At 42.9% G+C, this 17822-nt stretch overlaps 1 protein-coding gene across 1 annotated transcript in view; it reads right to left on the bottom strand.

Annotated features, from left to right (window-relative positions):
* Positions 1-17822, bottom strand: part of PGAP1 (post-GPI attachment to proteins inositol deacylase 1) — a 1319879-nt gene that overhangs the window by 49792 nt on the left and 1252265 nt on the right. The gene's annotated exons all lie outside the window — the stretch shown is intronic.

The following is a 17822-nucleotide window of genomic DNA, read 5'->3' on the forward strand; positions in this document are numbered from 1 at the left end:
GCTAGGATGGGCATTGATTTGTCTTTTTCTTCCGCATTTCATCCTCAGACAAATGGCCAAACTGAGCGAACTAATCAGACCATGGAAACCTATTTGAGATGCTTTGTGTCTGCTGATCAGGATGATTGGGTGGCTTTCTTGCCATTGGCCGAGTTTGCCTTTAATAATAGGGCTAGTTCGGCTACTTTGGTTTCACCTTTCTTTTGTAATTTTGGTTTTCATCCTCGTTTTTCTTTGGGGCAGGTTGAGCCTTCTGATTGTCCTGGTGTGGATTCTGTGGTGGACAGGTTACAGCAGATTTGGACTCATGTGGTAGACAATTTGACGTTGTCTCAGGAAAAGGCTCAATGTTTTGCTAACCGCCGTCGGTGTGTTGGTCCCCGGCTTCGTGTGGGGGATTTGGTTTGGTTGTCTTCTTGTCATGTTCCTATGAAGGTTTCTTCCCCTAAGTTTAAGCCTCGGTTTATTGGTCCTTATAAGATTTCTGAAATTATCAATCCGGTGTCTTTTCGTTTGGCCCTTCCAGCCTCTTTTGCCATTCATAATGTTTTCCATAGATCTTTGTTACGGAGATATGTGGTGCCCGTTGTTCCCTCGGTTGATCCTCCTGTCCCGGTGTTAGTTGAGGGAGAGTTGGAATAGGAGGTTGAGAAAATTTTGGATTCTCGTTTTTCGAGGCGGAGGCTTCAGTATCTTGTCAAGTGGAAGGGTTATGGCCAGGAGGATAATTCTTTGGTTGTTGCCTCCGATGTCCATGCCGCCGATTTGGTTCGTGCTTTTCACTTGGCTCGTCCTGATCGGCCCTGGGGCTCTGGTGAGGGTTCAGTGACCCCTCTTCAAGGGGGGGGGGTACTGTTGTGAATTTCGCTCTTGGGCTCCCTCCGGTGGTTGTAAGTGGCACTTTTGTGAGTTCTGCTCTTGGGCTCCCTCCGGTGGTTTTGAGTGGAATGGCTGCTCCTTGGATTTAGCAGTCTGCAGCTGCTTCCACTGATTGTCTTTCTGCTCGGCTATTTATGCCTGGCTCTTTCCTTCAGCCAGTCCCACTTGTCAATGGTTCCTGGTTGGATTCACATCTCTGCTCGGATTTCCCTGATATCCTGACCAGTTCAGCAAAGATAAGTCCTTGCTTTGCTCTTTTCTGTCCACATGTTGTGGACTTAATTGTTCTGTACATTCTGTGTGTTTTGTCCAGCTTGTCAGGATGGATTTATTCAGTTAAGCTGGAAGCTCTGGGAAGCAGATTTGCCCTCCACACCTTTAGTCAGGTGTGGAGATTTTTGTAAACTCTGTGTGGATTTTTCTAGTTTTTTCAATACTGACCGCACAGTATTCTGTCCTGTTCTATCTAGCTAGACTGGCCTCCTTTGCTACATCCTGGTTTCATTCTACGTATGTCATTTCCCTCTCCACTCACAGTCATTATTTGTGGGGGGCTGTCTATCCTTTGGGGATTTTCTCTGAGGCAAGATAGCTTTCCTGTTTCTATCTTTAGGGGTAGTTAGTTCTCCGGCTGTGACGAGGTGTCTAGGGAGTGACAGGAACATCCCACGGCTACTGCTAGTGTTGTGTTAAGCTTAGGAACTGCGGTCAGTACAGGTACCACCTCCTTCAGAGCTCGTCCCATGTTGCTCCTAAACCACCAGTTCATAACAGAGGTGGGAGACCTTTTTGAGGCTACCACGGCACAAAGGAAAATTCTGCCATACAGCAGCTACACCGACATGGCACTCTTAATACTACACAGAGCCTATATTACACCTTACCTGCAATCTAGGATGTCCCCCTCCACCGTTTATCTGTGTTCTAAATGCAAATCTCGCAACACCGACATATACCACCACTTATGGAGCTGCCCGAAAAATCAGGGGTTATGGGGTGATGTGCATGACGAATTGCAGAGATTATGCGAAGTTAACTTCACGCTTACTCCACAATGGGCTATTTTTAATATTCTAGACGAGGCATCTCACAAAATGCCCAGACACATTAAAGCAACACTTATGATATGGGCTTCGGCGACCAGGAAAAGCATTTTACACCAGTGGTTGAATCCAATAGTCCCATCGCTCTCTTTCATCCGCACCAAAATCCAGTTCATATTTAGAATGGAGTGGTTGGACGCACTGATTAACAGGGAGAAGCTATCGGGTAGATTTTTATCCACATGGGCCACTTTTATTCCGTCTCTCCCTCTAGAGACTAGGGAGAAGCTGAGAGCACAATTTGAAAATACCCAATGGTATCTACTACAGCGGATAGGCAGCAACTCACCAATTCCATAATACACCTCTTTGGTTATGAGCACGCAGAGTTTGGGGGTTTTTCTTTTCTTTTTGCTCATGTATGGGGGTGGAATTTGGGGATACAAACTCACTTTACTATTGCTACTTCCATTGTGTTATTTCTAATGGAAATGTTTGGTTTGTATTGTAATTACAAAACTTTAATAAACAGATTTACAAAAAAATATATATATATACTGACGTTTTGGAAGGATTATTTTATAAAGAACAATCCTACAAAGCCATGGAGTGTTTGTTTTGTCAAAATGTTCAACGGTAGATTGAATTTGTTTTTATAAAAGATTTAAATTCTCATCTAGAATTTTATGCAGAAACATCACAAATGCATCACAAAATCGGAAGAACTTTCATGAGGATATATACTCAACCGGAAAGATACATTGCAATATTAAGGATTATGCTTTGATTTATTTTTTATTAAAAAAAAATCTGTAAATAATGGTGATTTATGTATGGTCACAGACTGTCAGTCAATATCAACTAATAAAAAATAATAAAAAAATAACAAATTATTTGAAGTTTGTTTTTTGGGGTTCTATTGTGTTGGGGATAGTTATTTATACCCATATTTACCTTTATGGACATATTGGTTGAGCAGTGGGCGCCTGAGAGGGCTCCATGACTTCCATTAGTACTATTGGCTTCTGAACGTATCTCCTGATAGGGGACTGTTCGGATTGCCAGGGTAAGAGTTAAATGCCAACATCCTGCTTCTTCACTTTACCCAGTTTAGAATAAATATAATTAACCTGTACAGCCACCCTGTTTGTATAAGATTGAATGTCCACCATAGCTTTAATGTTATATGACATGTAAGAAAATAATAAGAGAAGATAATAAGAATTAAAATGCTGGTGGACTGTAAACTATTTGGGAGGATAACAGTGGTGGTGCAAGGGTTAATCAATGTACGCTGACAGCGGACACTTACAGCGAAGTATGGGCGCAGTGAAGCAGCTTGCCATAACAAACATGGCACTGATCGGACCGCACTGCAAATGTACAGGGTGGGCCATTTATATGGATACACCTTAATATAATGAGAATGGTTGATGATATCAACTTCCTGTTTGTGGTACATTAGTATATGGGAGGGGGAAAACTTTTGAAGATGAGTGGTGACCATGGTGGCCATTTTGAAGTTATCCATTTTGGATCCAACTTTATTTTTTTTCAATGGGAAGGGGGTCATGTACCATCAAACTTTTTGAAAATTTCAGAAGAAAAACAATGGTGTCCTTGGTTTTAACGTAACGTAACTTTATTCTTTCATGAGTTATTTACAAGTTTCTCTTTGTTTACAACCATTGATATGTCGCAGAGGTTAACACGTGAGGAGCGGATAGAAATTGTGTTGATGTCTGGTGAACGCAGTACTCGGGTCATTGCAGCAGATTTCAATGCAAGACACCCTATGAGACCACCCATCTCCCATGCTACAGTTAGTAAACTGCTTGCCAAATTTTGTGAAACAGGTTCAGTGTTGGATTTGGCAAAATGTGGACGCAAGAAAACGGTCACTAATGAAGAAACATCAGTGGCTGTCCTAGCTTCATTTAGCAAGAGCCCACAGCGTAGCACTCATTGCATGTCACTGGAAAGTGGCATCAGTGGAACATCCCTTTGGCAGATATTAGCTACTCGCAAATGGCACCCTTACAAACTCCAGCTGCTGCAGCATCTCAAAGAGGTTGACCGAGATCGGTGCGCTGAATTTGCAGAATGGGCAAAACAAAATAGGAACAGGACCCTCAGTTTGAATGGTCACCAAGATCTCCGGATCTGACCCCATTATACTTTTATCTTTGGGGTCATCTTTAGTCAATTGTCTATGCTGTGAAGATACAAGATGTGCAGCATCTGAAACAATGGATTCTGGAAGCCTGTGCTAGCATTTCCTATGTGGTGTTGCTATTAGTGTGTCAACAGTGGGAGAAGAGGGTTGCATTGACAATCCAACACAATGGGCAGCACTTTGATCACATTTTATAAATGGTCATAAACTTGTAAATAACTCATGAAAGAATAAAGTTATGTTACAACCAAGCACACCATTGTTTTTCTTGTGAAATTCTTAATAAGTTTGATGTGTCACATAACCCTCTTCCCAATGGAAAAAATAAAGTTGGGTCCAAAATGGACAACTTCAAAATGGCCACCATGGTCACCACCCATCTTGAAAAGTTTTCCCCCTCCCATATACTAATGTGCCACAAACAGGAAGTTGATATCACCAACCATTCCCATTTTATTTAGGTGTATCCATATAAATGGACCACCCTGTACATATGCGCAGGTGAGATTCCGCTCTTATTGGCCGTCTGTCTGTCTGTCTGCACTCATGATGTGCAGGGACATGCACAGTGAATATTCAGGAACACCAAACAAGGCGTCCATGCTTACTTTTATATGGAATATAGAATATATATCAGCTCCATTATCACTCTATTAATCCTCATGGAAAATACTTTAGATTTTTTTTTTTTTTTGTCTACTGGGAGAAAATAAATTGGTCTATAGGAATCTGGGGGTTTTCCTGGCTTCAGTATCAGGATAACAATTGCTTCATTCATTGAAGCAGGTAATCTCCTATTAAAAAATTGAGAATACGTAGCGCATAAATTGGCAAATTCATGTGTACCCGGCAGCCACGAAAAGGCGATTCTCGTTGCTGGGAATCAGCCTGTGTGAATGCACTCTTGGGCTAAAGCATATATTTATATGAGAAGGTAGGATCCTGCTGTGATTAAAAAGGCCTGAGGCTGAGGAATGGAGTGTCAAGCTAGAGAGCATAAGTATACAAATATCAAAAGCCTGACCGGCACATCCAAACAGAAAACAGGTGCTTACTAAGAGTAGCCATCTCCATATATAACAAATAAAGTAGCACTCTGTAGTGCTATAGCATACAAATATGAAATATATGAATTTTGAATTGTGTTACTGCTCTAGAAAATTAGAAAAATTGAAAATACTTTGCGCATAAATTGGAAAATTCATATGTACCAGCAGTCACGATAAGGCGATTCACATTGCTGGGATCCTGCCTTTGTGAATCCTCTCTTGGGCTAAAGCCTACATTTATATGGGAAGGTAGGATCCTGCTGTAATTAAAAACACCTGAGGCTGAGGGGTGCAGTACTCAGTCATAGAACCGAAGTATACAAATATCAAAAGACTGACCGGCACATCCAAACAGAAGACAGGTGTGAGCAGGTGCTTACTAAAAGAAGCCATCTCCATATGTAACCAACAAATAATGTAGCACTCTAAAGGTACTGCTCTAGAAAATTAGATAAAAAAATTGGGCACTAAGGGTTCTTTCCTGGCTTCAGTATCAGGTTAATAATTGCTTCAATCATTGAAGCAGGTAACCTCCCAACTATTGCTGCCCCCTCCAGCACTATCAGTTGTTTAGGAAGCAGAATTCTTTATAAAATTCTATGGGAAGATGGTCAGAACCTGGGACCTTTTCATTTTGGAGTTTAGCCAATACCTCCTCCAATTCTTCCACAGTCAGTGGTTGGTTTAAACTCCCACTGGCTTCTACTGATAATTTAGGGAGTTTTACCCTCTCCGAGTATGTAATTATATCTTCCTCCCATGCTGCCGATCTAGTGTTGTTTACATCTCTATAATATTGACTTAAGACTGATCAAATATCCGAGATATTTGTGTGTATATTCCCCTCTCTCTACACAAGTGTAACTATATGATATGATCCCATGTGAGCTTTAACTATTAATGACAGCAGGGGATCCAAACACTCACCCTCAATGAAATGATTTTGTACAAAGAACATACTTCACTGTGAGGAAAGTGCTAGTAAATGGTCTGCAATATTTTGGTGTCTGTTTCCCACTGTATTCTATTGTCATCAGATACATTTTCTATATAAGACGCCTACCGTGACATGACATCTTGTTGCAGTTCCTGAGACTTCCCTGTTTTTGTTTTTATTTTGCTAATTTCCTTTATATAGGTGCCCCACACAAAGGTCTTCATTGTATACCATACTATCCCCCACTGCCCCCTCATTGATTTTGAAAATTTTCTAAGATCATGGCTGACATTGACCCCCTAGTAGCCTGCAACCAATATGGATGAAGGCGCCATAGAGACCTCCTCACGTGGTTGCACTCCACTATCTGTAACCGTATCTACAACATTGAATGGACTGAACGATTTCTAGATAGAAATTCTACTAATTACATGTATTTCAGAATGACTTCATTTCCAAAAGCCAAATCTCTGTGAGATAACAACTAATGGGAAGAGGAATAGCACAAATATTGTTTGACACCGGGATGACCCAAGCGCCACAGATCCAGCATTCCCGCTTCCAATAATAAGGGATGCAGAGCTGTTGGTCTAGCATTTTGTGGAATATTGCTTAAGTGATGTCTATCCCCATAAGGATGTGGATAAGCATTAAAATCAGAAGTGGGATTCGGCTGGTTCTCCCCAGTTCAATGGAACCGCTTGTTAAAAAAGCAGCCGGTTCCCTAACCGGGGAGATTCAGAGCAGCGATCCGGTACTTTGCACACCTCCCAACTGTCCCGGATCCAGCGGAGCAGTCACGATTCGGATTTTGACTGTCTGCCCTGTGGGGACATTAGTTTTCCCGCACTGCAATTTCAGCCTCAGCCTCATCCCTCCACCTGCAGAGCAGCACACCACATATATGGCTGCTCTTTGCATACAGGACCTGTGATAAGGTCACTGGAAGGGAGGAGTCAGGGGTCACATGATCGGGACCTCCGTGTATGCATGCAGGACTCTGCTGGTTGTCATGGTACTAGATGAGGGTAAGTTTATCTGTGGGGTTAGGAGGTGTTTACAGTGTGGATGTAGCAGAGCCGTGTGTGTACGAGGTGTACGAAGCGGAGCCGCGTGTGTATGGAGTGTGTAAGGGCTATGCTGGGGGTGGGGTAACCATGTGTGGCCACTATACTGTACACAGTATCATGTGAGACCATTATACTGTACCCAGCATCATCTGGGCCCATTATACTGAATGGAGCATCATATGGGCCATTATACTGTACCCAACATCATGTGGGGCCATTATACAGTATGGAGCATTATGTGTGGCCATTATACAGTATGAAGCATCATGTGCGGTGTCACGATATTGTCTGAAATGTGATATGATTTTGTAGCTTTGCCTGTTAGGCCCTTGCTGCGGGCTAAACCCCCCTTTCTCTCTCTGTCTCTCTTTGCTTCTATGTGTGTGTGAAGCTATTCTTCTCAATGCTCTGCCCTGCCCCCAAGCCCAGGAAGGTTTATTGCGCTTGTAGTGGCACAAATCTCCCTCTCCAGCTGAAACTGGTCTGATATCCTTCTCAAAGACATGTGGTTCTTTGTTCGGTTATAGTAAGATATTGGGCCACCGATTTAGGCTAAAAAAAATAATAAGTATATATTGCTAACCTCCATCGGCGGATCTATCAGCCACTGTAAGCACGAGCCTCTAATTCCACCAGGTAAAAAAGTACAGATTTCTCTGGAGCTGCGTGTCCCAACTAGCCCAAATTTGGTTTCATTAGAAAGCCAATTTTAAAATAAGCTGAATGAGGGGTGTGCTGGGATTCTGTCATGTTCTGAAGCGGAGATACAAGCATTATAAAACCTTGTGTTAAATTTGGTATGTTTGAGGAGATGGGAGGGTCCAAGGAAACCACGAGGCTGGGGTTTTAAAAGTCTCTACACTTAACCCAGCCTTCAGTCTGAGTCTGAGTCTTACCTGAGGAGCCCTTTGGGTTAGCTTCGGACCCGTTAATCAAAGCTGGTGGCAGCATACCGTGCTCTGGGTATTTGGGAGTCGTTGCAGTGACGGCGGTGTTGATATTTATTGTTTCTGCCTGAGTGGGAGTAGTTATATTGCCTCGATGCAGCGTGCCCAATAGCCAGTACATAGCAGGCAGTCATTCTGACGACTAATTACCCTAGGTGCAGTACCTAATCTGACCTGAGGGTAATGGGGGGGGGAGGGGGGGCGCCAGAGAGTTGCAAGTTCAATTGAAACGGTAAAGCGGGATATACATAAATCCCTGCAGTTCATGGTATATTGAAAAGCATATTGATAACTAAAATAATCCCCTGCTGTAAACTGATAGGCCAATAGCCTTGTGTTTGTTTTCATCACATTGTTAGCAGTGGAGGGATAACTAAGATAAGCCCCCTGCACATGTGATAGCCGTCTGTTGGCCTAAAGTCACCCCGATCCGTGACGTAGGGGTGACGGTCACGATGTGAATCGTGACATGCGGCCATTATACAGTATGCAGCATCATGTGTGGCTATTATACAGTATGGAGCACTATGTGTGGCCATTATACAGTATGTAGCATGATGTGTGGCCATTATACAGTATGGAGCACTATGTGTGGCCATTATACAGTATGGAGCATAATGTGTGGCCATTATACAGTATGGAGCATCATGTGTGGCCATTATAAAGTATGGAGCATCATGTGTGGCCATTATACAGTATTGATCATCATGTGTGGCAATTATACAGTATGGAGCACAATGTGTGGCCATTATACAGTATGGAGCATCATGTGTGGCCATTATACAGTATGGAGCACTATGTGTGGCCACTATACACTGTGGAGCATCATGTGTGGCCACTATACAGTATGGAGCACTATGTGTGGCCATTATACAGTATGGAGCATCATGTGTGGCCATTATAAAGTATGGAGCATCATGTGTGGCCACTATACAGTATGGAGCATCATGTGTTGCCATAATACAGTATGGAGTACTATGTGTGGCCATTATACAGTATGGAGCATCATGTGTCGCCATTATACAGTATGGAGCACTGTGTGGCCATTATACAGTATTGAGTATTGTGAAGAAACGGGATCAGTGGGTGCTCTCGTCCCCTGGCCCAGCTGTCTTTAGCAAGACTGCACGGACCACGGCTCATACCACTGAATGCCCGCTCTCTCTCAGTGGGCAATACACTACACAGACAACACAGGGTTAAGGTAAAACAGTGTGGCAATACTTTATTGAACCACAGCACACAATAGCAAACAGAACAATCCCAACATGGCTGGAATTGCTTGATTACATGGGCGCATATAAAAGATCACTGCGTCTCCACGTATTTCCAGTATGACATGATGTCAGAGCTCCCAGGGTTGCTACTTCATCTGTGGATGCACGCACAGATAAGAGGTAACGATAAGCATAGGGATATGACCAAGAACTGTCCATAGTGCCCATACAAGGTCCAAAGCCAATTGACAGTTACATGGGCGCATATAAAAGATCACGGCGTCTCCACGTATTTCCAGCATGACCTGATGTCAGAGCTCCCAGGGTCGCTATTCCACCAGTGATACACACACAGAGAAAAAGTAACGACAAGCATAGGGAGATGACCAAGAACTGTCCATAGAGTCCATACAAGGTCCAAAGCCAGTTGACACGAGAGTCACCACCTGGCTTATCTGACCATCTTCATAGAACTAGGTGACCAGCGGGTCCCAAACCTGGCTTTCTCCAAACATATCCATGGTTCAGAGATGGTCACTGGATCAGATCTGTGTCCTTCCAACCGGAGCCGAAAACCCCTAGGTTGTTTCCTATAGAATCATAGATCAGTGTCCCTCGTGATGGTGCCATGATGAATTGGCTGCAGTCCTTTCTTTTGTCTGTTGGGTGGTTTGCAGAATGTCCGGCTGGTAGCTCTGTGTTACTTCCATCTACCAGGATGTGATCTCTGAGTCTTTTTACATCCAAGGCATGTAAGCTAGTTTTAGAATTACCCAGGGTCCTTCAACATCAAGATAAGGTAAACAATGGTGATGGGATTAAGTAGCACTATTAGCATATAAGCACACATCAATAAACAAAGCTTAACACACCCTATGTACAGTCACTATTACAGACTTACACAGTATGTTAGATAGTATATCAGTTGGCAAGTTTGTCTTCTTGACCCACCAGACATAAACACTTAAATTCACAAGCCAATATACAGATCAAAAGCCAGTTCTTTTGGTTTGCAAAAAAACATGGTTGTCTGGGAAATTAAGATGCAATCTGATTTCTTTACAAGTATTATGTGTGGCCATTATACAGTATGGAGCACTATGTGTGGCCATTACACAGTATGAAGCAGTCATGTGTGGCCATTATACAGTATGGAGCATCATGTGTGGCCATTATACAGTATGAAGCATAATGTTTGGCCATTATACAGTATGGAGCACTGTGTGGCCATTATACAGTATGGAGCATCATGTGTGGCTATTATACAGTATGGAGCACTATGTGTGGCCATTATACAATATGGAGCATAATTTGTGGCCATTACAGTATGGAGCACTATGTGTGGCCATTATACAGTATGGAGCACTGTGTGGTTATACTGTAAGCAGCATCATGTGGGGCCATTATCCAGTTTTGAGCATCATGTGTAGCCATTATACAGTATGGAGCATCATGTGTGCCATTATACACTATGGAGCATCATGTGGGGCCATTATATAGTATGGAGCACTATGTGTGGCCATTATACAGTATGGAGCACTATGAGTGACCAGTATACAGTATTGAGCATGATGTGTGGCCATTATATAGTATGGAGCACTATGTGTGGCCATTATACAGTATGGAGCACTATGTGTGGCCATTATAGAGTATGGAGCATCATGTGTGGCCATTATACAGTATGGAGCATCATGTGTGTCCAGTATACAGTATGGAGCATCATGTGTGGCCATTATACAGAGTGGATTACTATGTGTGGCCATTATACAGCATGGAGCATCATGTGTGGCCATTATACAGTATTGAGCATCATGTGTGGCCATTATACAGCATGGAGTACTATGTTTGGCCATTATACAGTATGGAGCATCATGTGTGGCCATTATACACTATTGAATATCATATGTGGCCATTATACAGTACTATGTGTGACCATTATACAGTATGAAGCACTATGTATGGCCATTATACAGTATGGAGCATAATGCGTGGCCATTATGCAGTATGGAGTACTGTGTGGCCATTATACAGTATGAAGCATCATTTGTGGCCATTACAGTATGGAGCAAGCAATATGTGTGGCCAAAATACAGTATAGAGCACTGTGTGGCCAATATACTGCAATTAGCATCATGTGGGGCCATTATACAGTACTGAACATCATGTCTGGCCATTATACAGTATGGAACTCTATGTGTGGCCATTATACAGTATGGAGCATCATGTGTGGCCATTATACGGTATGGAGCATCATGTGTGGCCATTATACAGTATGGAGCATAATGTGTGGTCATTTTACAGTATGGAGCATCATGTGTGGCCATTAGACAGTATGGAGCACTGTGTGGCCATTATACAGTATGGAGCATCATGTGTGGCCATTATACCGTATGGAACACTATTTGTGGCCCTTATACAGTATGGAGCATCATGCGTGGCCATTATACAGTATGGGGCATCATGTGTGGCCATTTTACAGTATGGAGCATCATGTGTGGCAATTATACAGTATGGAGTATCATGCATGGACATTATACAGTATGGAGCATCATGTGTGACCATTATACAGTATGGAGCATAATGTGTGGCCATTATACAGTATGGAGCATCATGTGTGGCCATTATACAGTATGGAGCATGATGTGTGGTGATTATACTGTATGCATCATGTGCAGCCATTATTCAGCATGGAGCATCATGTGTGGCCATTATACAGTATGGAGCATAATGTGTGGCCATTATACAGTATGGAGCATCATTTGTGGCCATTACAGTATAGAGCACAGTGTGGCCATTATACTGTAATTAGAAGGGTTGAGTGAAACGGATCAGACAAATTCAAAAATCGCCAACTTTCAGCAAAGTCATGTTTCATGAAACCCGACCCGATCCTAGTGTGGGATCGGCCATGAGGTCGGCGATCTTCGCGCCAAAGTCGCATTTCGTATGACGCTTTCAGTGCCAATTTTCAGCCAATGAAGGAGGACGCAGAGTGTGGGCAGCGTAATGACATAGGTGACATAGGTCTCGGTCCCCACCATCTTAGAGAAGGGCATGACAGTGATTGGCTTGCTTTCTGCAGCATCACAGGGGCTATAAAAGGGAGTGCACGCGGACCGCCATCTTACTTCTGCCGATGTTAGCACAGGGAGAGGTTGCTGCAGCTTCATCAGAAGAAGGGATATAGTTAGGCAGGGAAGATTAACCCCCGAAACTGCTTGTGCTGTAGCAATTTCCACTCTCCAACACCACCATTTGTTTGCAGGGACAGTGGAGGCTATATTTTTGTGCATCAGCTGTAGCTTATTAGGCTGCCTTATAAGGTTCCCTGATAGCTGCATTGCTGTTTGCACGCTGCTGTGCAAACCAACTGCTTTTTTTAAAGCAAAAATCCTGTTGCTCCTTTCTGAACAGTTATCTTGTTTATTTGTCCATACTTTTGTGTGCAGCAGTCCTTTTTATTGCTGCCATACTTTTCCTGAGATCATTGTAGGGAGATTGAAATTGTACTACAGCCTGAGTTTTGTTTCAGTCTCCCCCAAAAAAAGTGAGATTCAAATTCTCACAAAGTGGATATACTTCTGTCCTGTTACTTTGTCGTATATCAGCCAGCCACTTTCTGCCACTTACATTGTGTTGTTTTATGCACAGGGCCTGAGTTTTGGTTCAGTGAACAAAAAAAAAGAGGAGATTTAAATTCTCAACAAGTTTATATACACCTTCTACCTTGTTTACAGTACCATATAACGGTTGTTATTTTGGTTAGATTTTCCAAAAAATAAGGAAATCTGGTGGAAGAGGCAGTGAGCGGTCATTGCCAGCTGGTACTGATGGTGGTGGTGGAGCATCTGGTGGTAGTGGGAAAAGCAAAATAGCACCAAAGGCTCGAGGTGTTGAGCCAGCGTCATCGTCTGGCAACACAAGGCCTCGAAGGCTCCCTTATCTGGGAGTAGGAAAACAGCTTTTAAAGGCCGAGCAGCAGGAAAAAGTTTTGGCTTTCCTTGCTGACTCAGCCTCTAGCTCTTTCGCCTCCTTTTCAGAAAGTTCCAAATATAAAAGCAGAGAGTCGTCAGTGGATGCTCCCGGTCAGGAACAAGACGTTTCCTTGTGTCCTTCACCCATACCAAAAGTGAAGGATGCGTCAGGCGACACTACAGGTTACTTCATGGAGCTCTTTACACATACCGTGCCTGGGTTAGAAAGGGAAATTGTTAACTGCCCATTACAAGATGAATCGGACATGGAGTGCAAGGATGCACAGCCACAGCTAGATTATTATGCTGTTCCATTGACTCAGATCACTACATTGCCCTCGCAGTGTACTGAGCCAGAATCTGACCCTGATGAGGCTATGGTGCCCCGTCCCGAACGCTATAGCACCTTACACGGTGACACAGAGGAAGGTGCACATGACATTGAAGAGGAGGTGATAGATGAACTAGTTGTTGACCCAGATTGGCAGCCATTGGGGAAAGAGGGTGCCACTGCCAGTAGCAGTCATCTGGCAGGCCCGTATCAGGCCAAAAACGTTTGTCAAAAACAAAAACAGTTGTAGGACAGCGTGGCCATCCGGTGAAAGTAGCACAGCGTGCAATGCCTGAAAAGGTATTCCATAGTAGGAAGAGTGTAGTGTGGCAATTTTTTTTACCAAGAGCCGAATGATCAGTCAAAAGTTATCTGTAAGAAATGCTCGGAGACCTTTAGCAGAGGGAAGAGTCTTCAAAATTTAAATACAACGTGCATGCTTAGACATTTAAGCCGCATGCACTTGCAAGCCTGGACTAACTACCAAATGTCCTGTACCATATGTGCACCTGCTCAGAATGAAGGTAGTTAGCAACGCTACATTGCTTCCCTCACTGTAAGCCCACCGGTTAGGACATCACCAGCAGCAAATGTGGAGGTATCGTCGCAAGGCAAAAGCAGTCAGGGAATCACAAGGTTATTGGTAGGAAACACTGTATGTAGGCCAACATCAAGAATACATAGTTACATAGTTATTAAGGTTGAAGGAAGACTATAAGTCCATCTAGTTCAACCCATAGCCTAACCTAACATGCCCTAACATGTTGATCCAGAGGAAGGCAAAAAAAAAACCATGTGGCAAGAGTAAGCTCCACATTGGGGAAAAAAATTGCTTCCCGACTCCACATACGGCAATCAGACTAGTTCCCTGGATCAACGCCCTATCAAGGAATCTAGTGTATATACCCTGTAACATTATACTTTTCCAGAAAGTTATCCAGTCCCCTCTTAAATTTAAGTAATGAATCACTCATTACAACATCAAACGGCAGAGAGTTCCATAGTCTCACCGCTCTTACAGTAAAGAATCCACGTCTGTTATTATGCTTAAACCTTTTTTCCTCAAAACGCAGAGGATGCCCCCTTGTCCCGGTTTCAGGTCTACAATTAAAAAGATCATCAGAAAGGTCTTTGTACTGTCCCCTCATATATTTATACATTAACATAAGATCACCCCTTTGTCTTCGTTTTTCCAAACTAAATAGCCCCAAGTGTAATAACCTATCTTGGTATTGCAGACCCCCCAAGTCCTCTAATAACCTTAATCGCTCTTCTCTGCACCCGCTCTAGTTCAGCTATGTCTTTCTTATACACTGGAGACCAGAACTGTGCACAGTATTCTAAGTGTGGTCGAACTAGTGACTTGTATAGAGGTAAAATTATGTTCTCCTCATGAGCATCTATGCCTCTTTTAATGCATCCCATTATTTTATTTGCCTTTGTAGCAGCTGCCTGACACTGGCCACTGAATATGAGTTTGTCATCCACCCATACACCCAGGTCTTTTTCATTGACGGTTTTGCCCAGAGTTTTAGAATTAAGCACATAATTATACATCTTATTACTTCTACCCAAGTGCATGACCTTACATTTATCCCCATTAAAGCTCATTTGCCATTTATCAGCCCAAGCTTCTAGTTTACATAAATCATCCTGTAATATAAAATTGTCCTCCTCTGTATTGATTACCCTGAAGAGTTTAGTGTCATCTGCAAATATTGAAATTCTACTCTGAATGCCCCCAACAAGGTCATTAATAAATATGCTAAAAAGAAGAGGGCCCAATACTGACCCCTGTGGTACCCCACTGCTAACCGCTACCCAGTCCGAGTGTGCTCCATTAATAAACACCCTTTGTTTCCTATCCCTGAGCCAGCTCTCAACCCACTTGCACATATTTTCCCCTATCCCCATTATTCTCATTTTATGTATCAACAATTTGTGTGGCACCGTATCAAAAGCTTTTGAAAAGTCCATATACACTACATCCACTGGGTTCCCTTGGTCCAATCCGGAACTTACCTCTTCATAGAAACTGATCAAATTAGTCTGACCTGAACGGTCGCTAGTAAACCTGTGCTGATACTGGGTCATGAGGTTATTCCTCTTCAGATACTCCAGTATAGCATCCCTTAGAATGCCCTCCAGGATTTTACCCACAGTAGAGGTTAAGCTTACTGGCCTATAATTTCCGAGTTCAGTTTTTGTCCCCTTTTTGAATATTGGCACCACATTTGCTATACGCCAGTCCTGTGGTACAGACCCTGTTATTATGGAGTCTTTAAAGATTAAAAATAATGGTCTATCAATGACTGTACTTAATTCCTGCAGTACTCGAGGGTGTATCCCATCCGGGCCCGGAGATTTGTCAATTTTAGTGATTTATAGATGCCGCCGCAGTTCCTGCTGGGTTAAGCAGGTGACATGTAATGGGGAATTTTTATCACTAATCATTTTGTTTGCCATGGGATTTTCTTGTGTAAATACTGATGAAAAAAAGTCATTTAGCATATTGGCTTTTTCCTCATCCTCATCCACCATTTCACCCAGACTATTTTTAAGGGGGCCAACACTATCATTTTTTAGTTTCTTACTATTTATGTAGTTAAAGAATATTTTAGGATTATTTTTACTCTCTCTGGCAATGAGTCTCTCCGTCTCAATCTTTGCTGCCTTGATTTGCTTTTTACAGAATTTATTTAATTTTCTGTATTTATTTAATGCCTCATCACTACCTGCTTCCTTTAATTCTCTAAATGCTTTCTTTTTGTCACTTATTGCGCCCATTACAGCTCTATTTAGCCATATTGGTTTCCTCCTATTTCTAGTATGTTTATTCCCATACGGTATATACTGTGCACAGGTCCTATCCAGGATGCTAATAAATGTCTCCCATTTTCTTTGTGTATTCTTGTATCTCAGGATATCGTCCCAGTTAATTGCACCAAGATCCTCTCTCATCCGTTGTAAATTTGCCCTCCTGAAGTTTAGTGTCCTTGTAACCCCTCTATTACACATCTTTTTAAAGGATACATGAAAACGTATTATTTTGTGATCGCTATTACCCAAGTGACCCCCAACCCTTATATTTGATATGCGGTCTGGCCTGTTGGTTAATATTAGGTCTAGCAGTGCCCCCCTTCTTGTTGGGTCCTGAACCAGTTGTGAAAGGTAATTGTCTCTTATAGTTGTCAAAACCGATTACCTTTGCTGGAACTGCAGGTTTCTGTTCCCCAATCTATTTCAGGGTAGTTGAAGTCCCCCATAATAATCACTTCTCCGTGAGTCGCAGCTTCATCTATTTGCTTTACGAGGATATTCTCTGTTATGGACCTGGTGGTTAGGAGCACCCGGAATGACCTGATGGTTAAACTCACACAGGACAAGCTCTGGGAAGTGGGAGCTCTGCTGACCGCAACCCCTAATCCTATCACACAACTAGAAATAGCCGTGGAGCGTACCTAACACAACCTAGACGCCTCTTCACAGCCTAAGAGCTAACTAGCCCTAAAGATAGAACATAAAGCCTACCTTGCCTCAGATAAATTCCCCAAAGGAAAAGGCAGCCCCCCACATATATTGACTGTGAGTTAAGATGAAAGTCACAAACACAGAAATGAAACAGGTTTCAGCAAAGGGAGGCCAGACTTACTAAACAGACTGAGGATAGAAAAGGTATCTTTGCGGTCAGCACAAAAAACTAGAAAAGACCACGCAGAGTGTGCAAAAAGACCTCCGCACCGACTCACGGTGCGGAGGTGCCACTCTGCATCCCAGAGCTTCCAGCTAGCAAGACAAAATCATGATAGCCAACTGGACAAGGAAACAATGAACAAATAATAACTAGCAGGGACTTAGCTTCTGCTGGAGTAGACAGGTCACCAGAAAGATCCAAGAGCGAACTGAACCAGTACAGGAACATTGACAGCTGGCATGGAGTAACGATCTGAGTGGAGTTAAATAGAACAGCCAGCCAAAGAATAAACTACGTCACCTGTGGAAGGAACCTTAGAAGCAGCAGCTCCACTCACAGCCACCAGAGGGAGTCCATGGACAGAACTCGCCGAAGTACCATTCATGACCACAGGAGGGAGTTTGAAAACAGAATTCACAACAATTCTCCATTGCTTCCATTATTTTTGGAGATTTATAACAAACCCCTATCAGTAATTTATTATTTTTTCCCCCTCCCCTTATCT

Source organism: Ranitomeya imitator, chromosome 7 (genome assembly GCF_032444005.1).
Source record: "Ranitomeya imitator isolate aRanImi1 chromosome 7, aRanImi1.pri, whole genome shotgun sequence".
Lineage (NCBI taxonomy): Eukaryota > Metazoa > Chordata > Amphibia > Anura > Dendrobatidae > Ranitomeya > Ranitomeya imitator.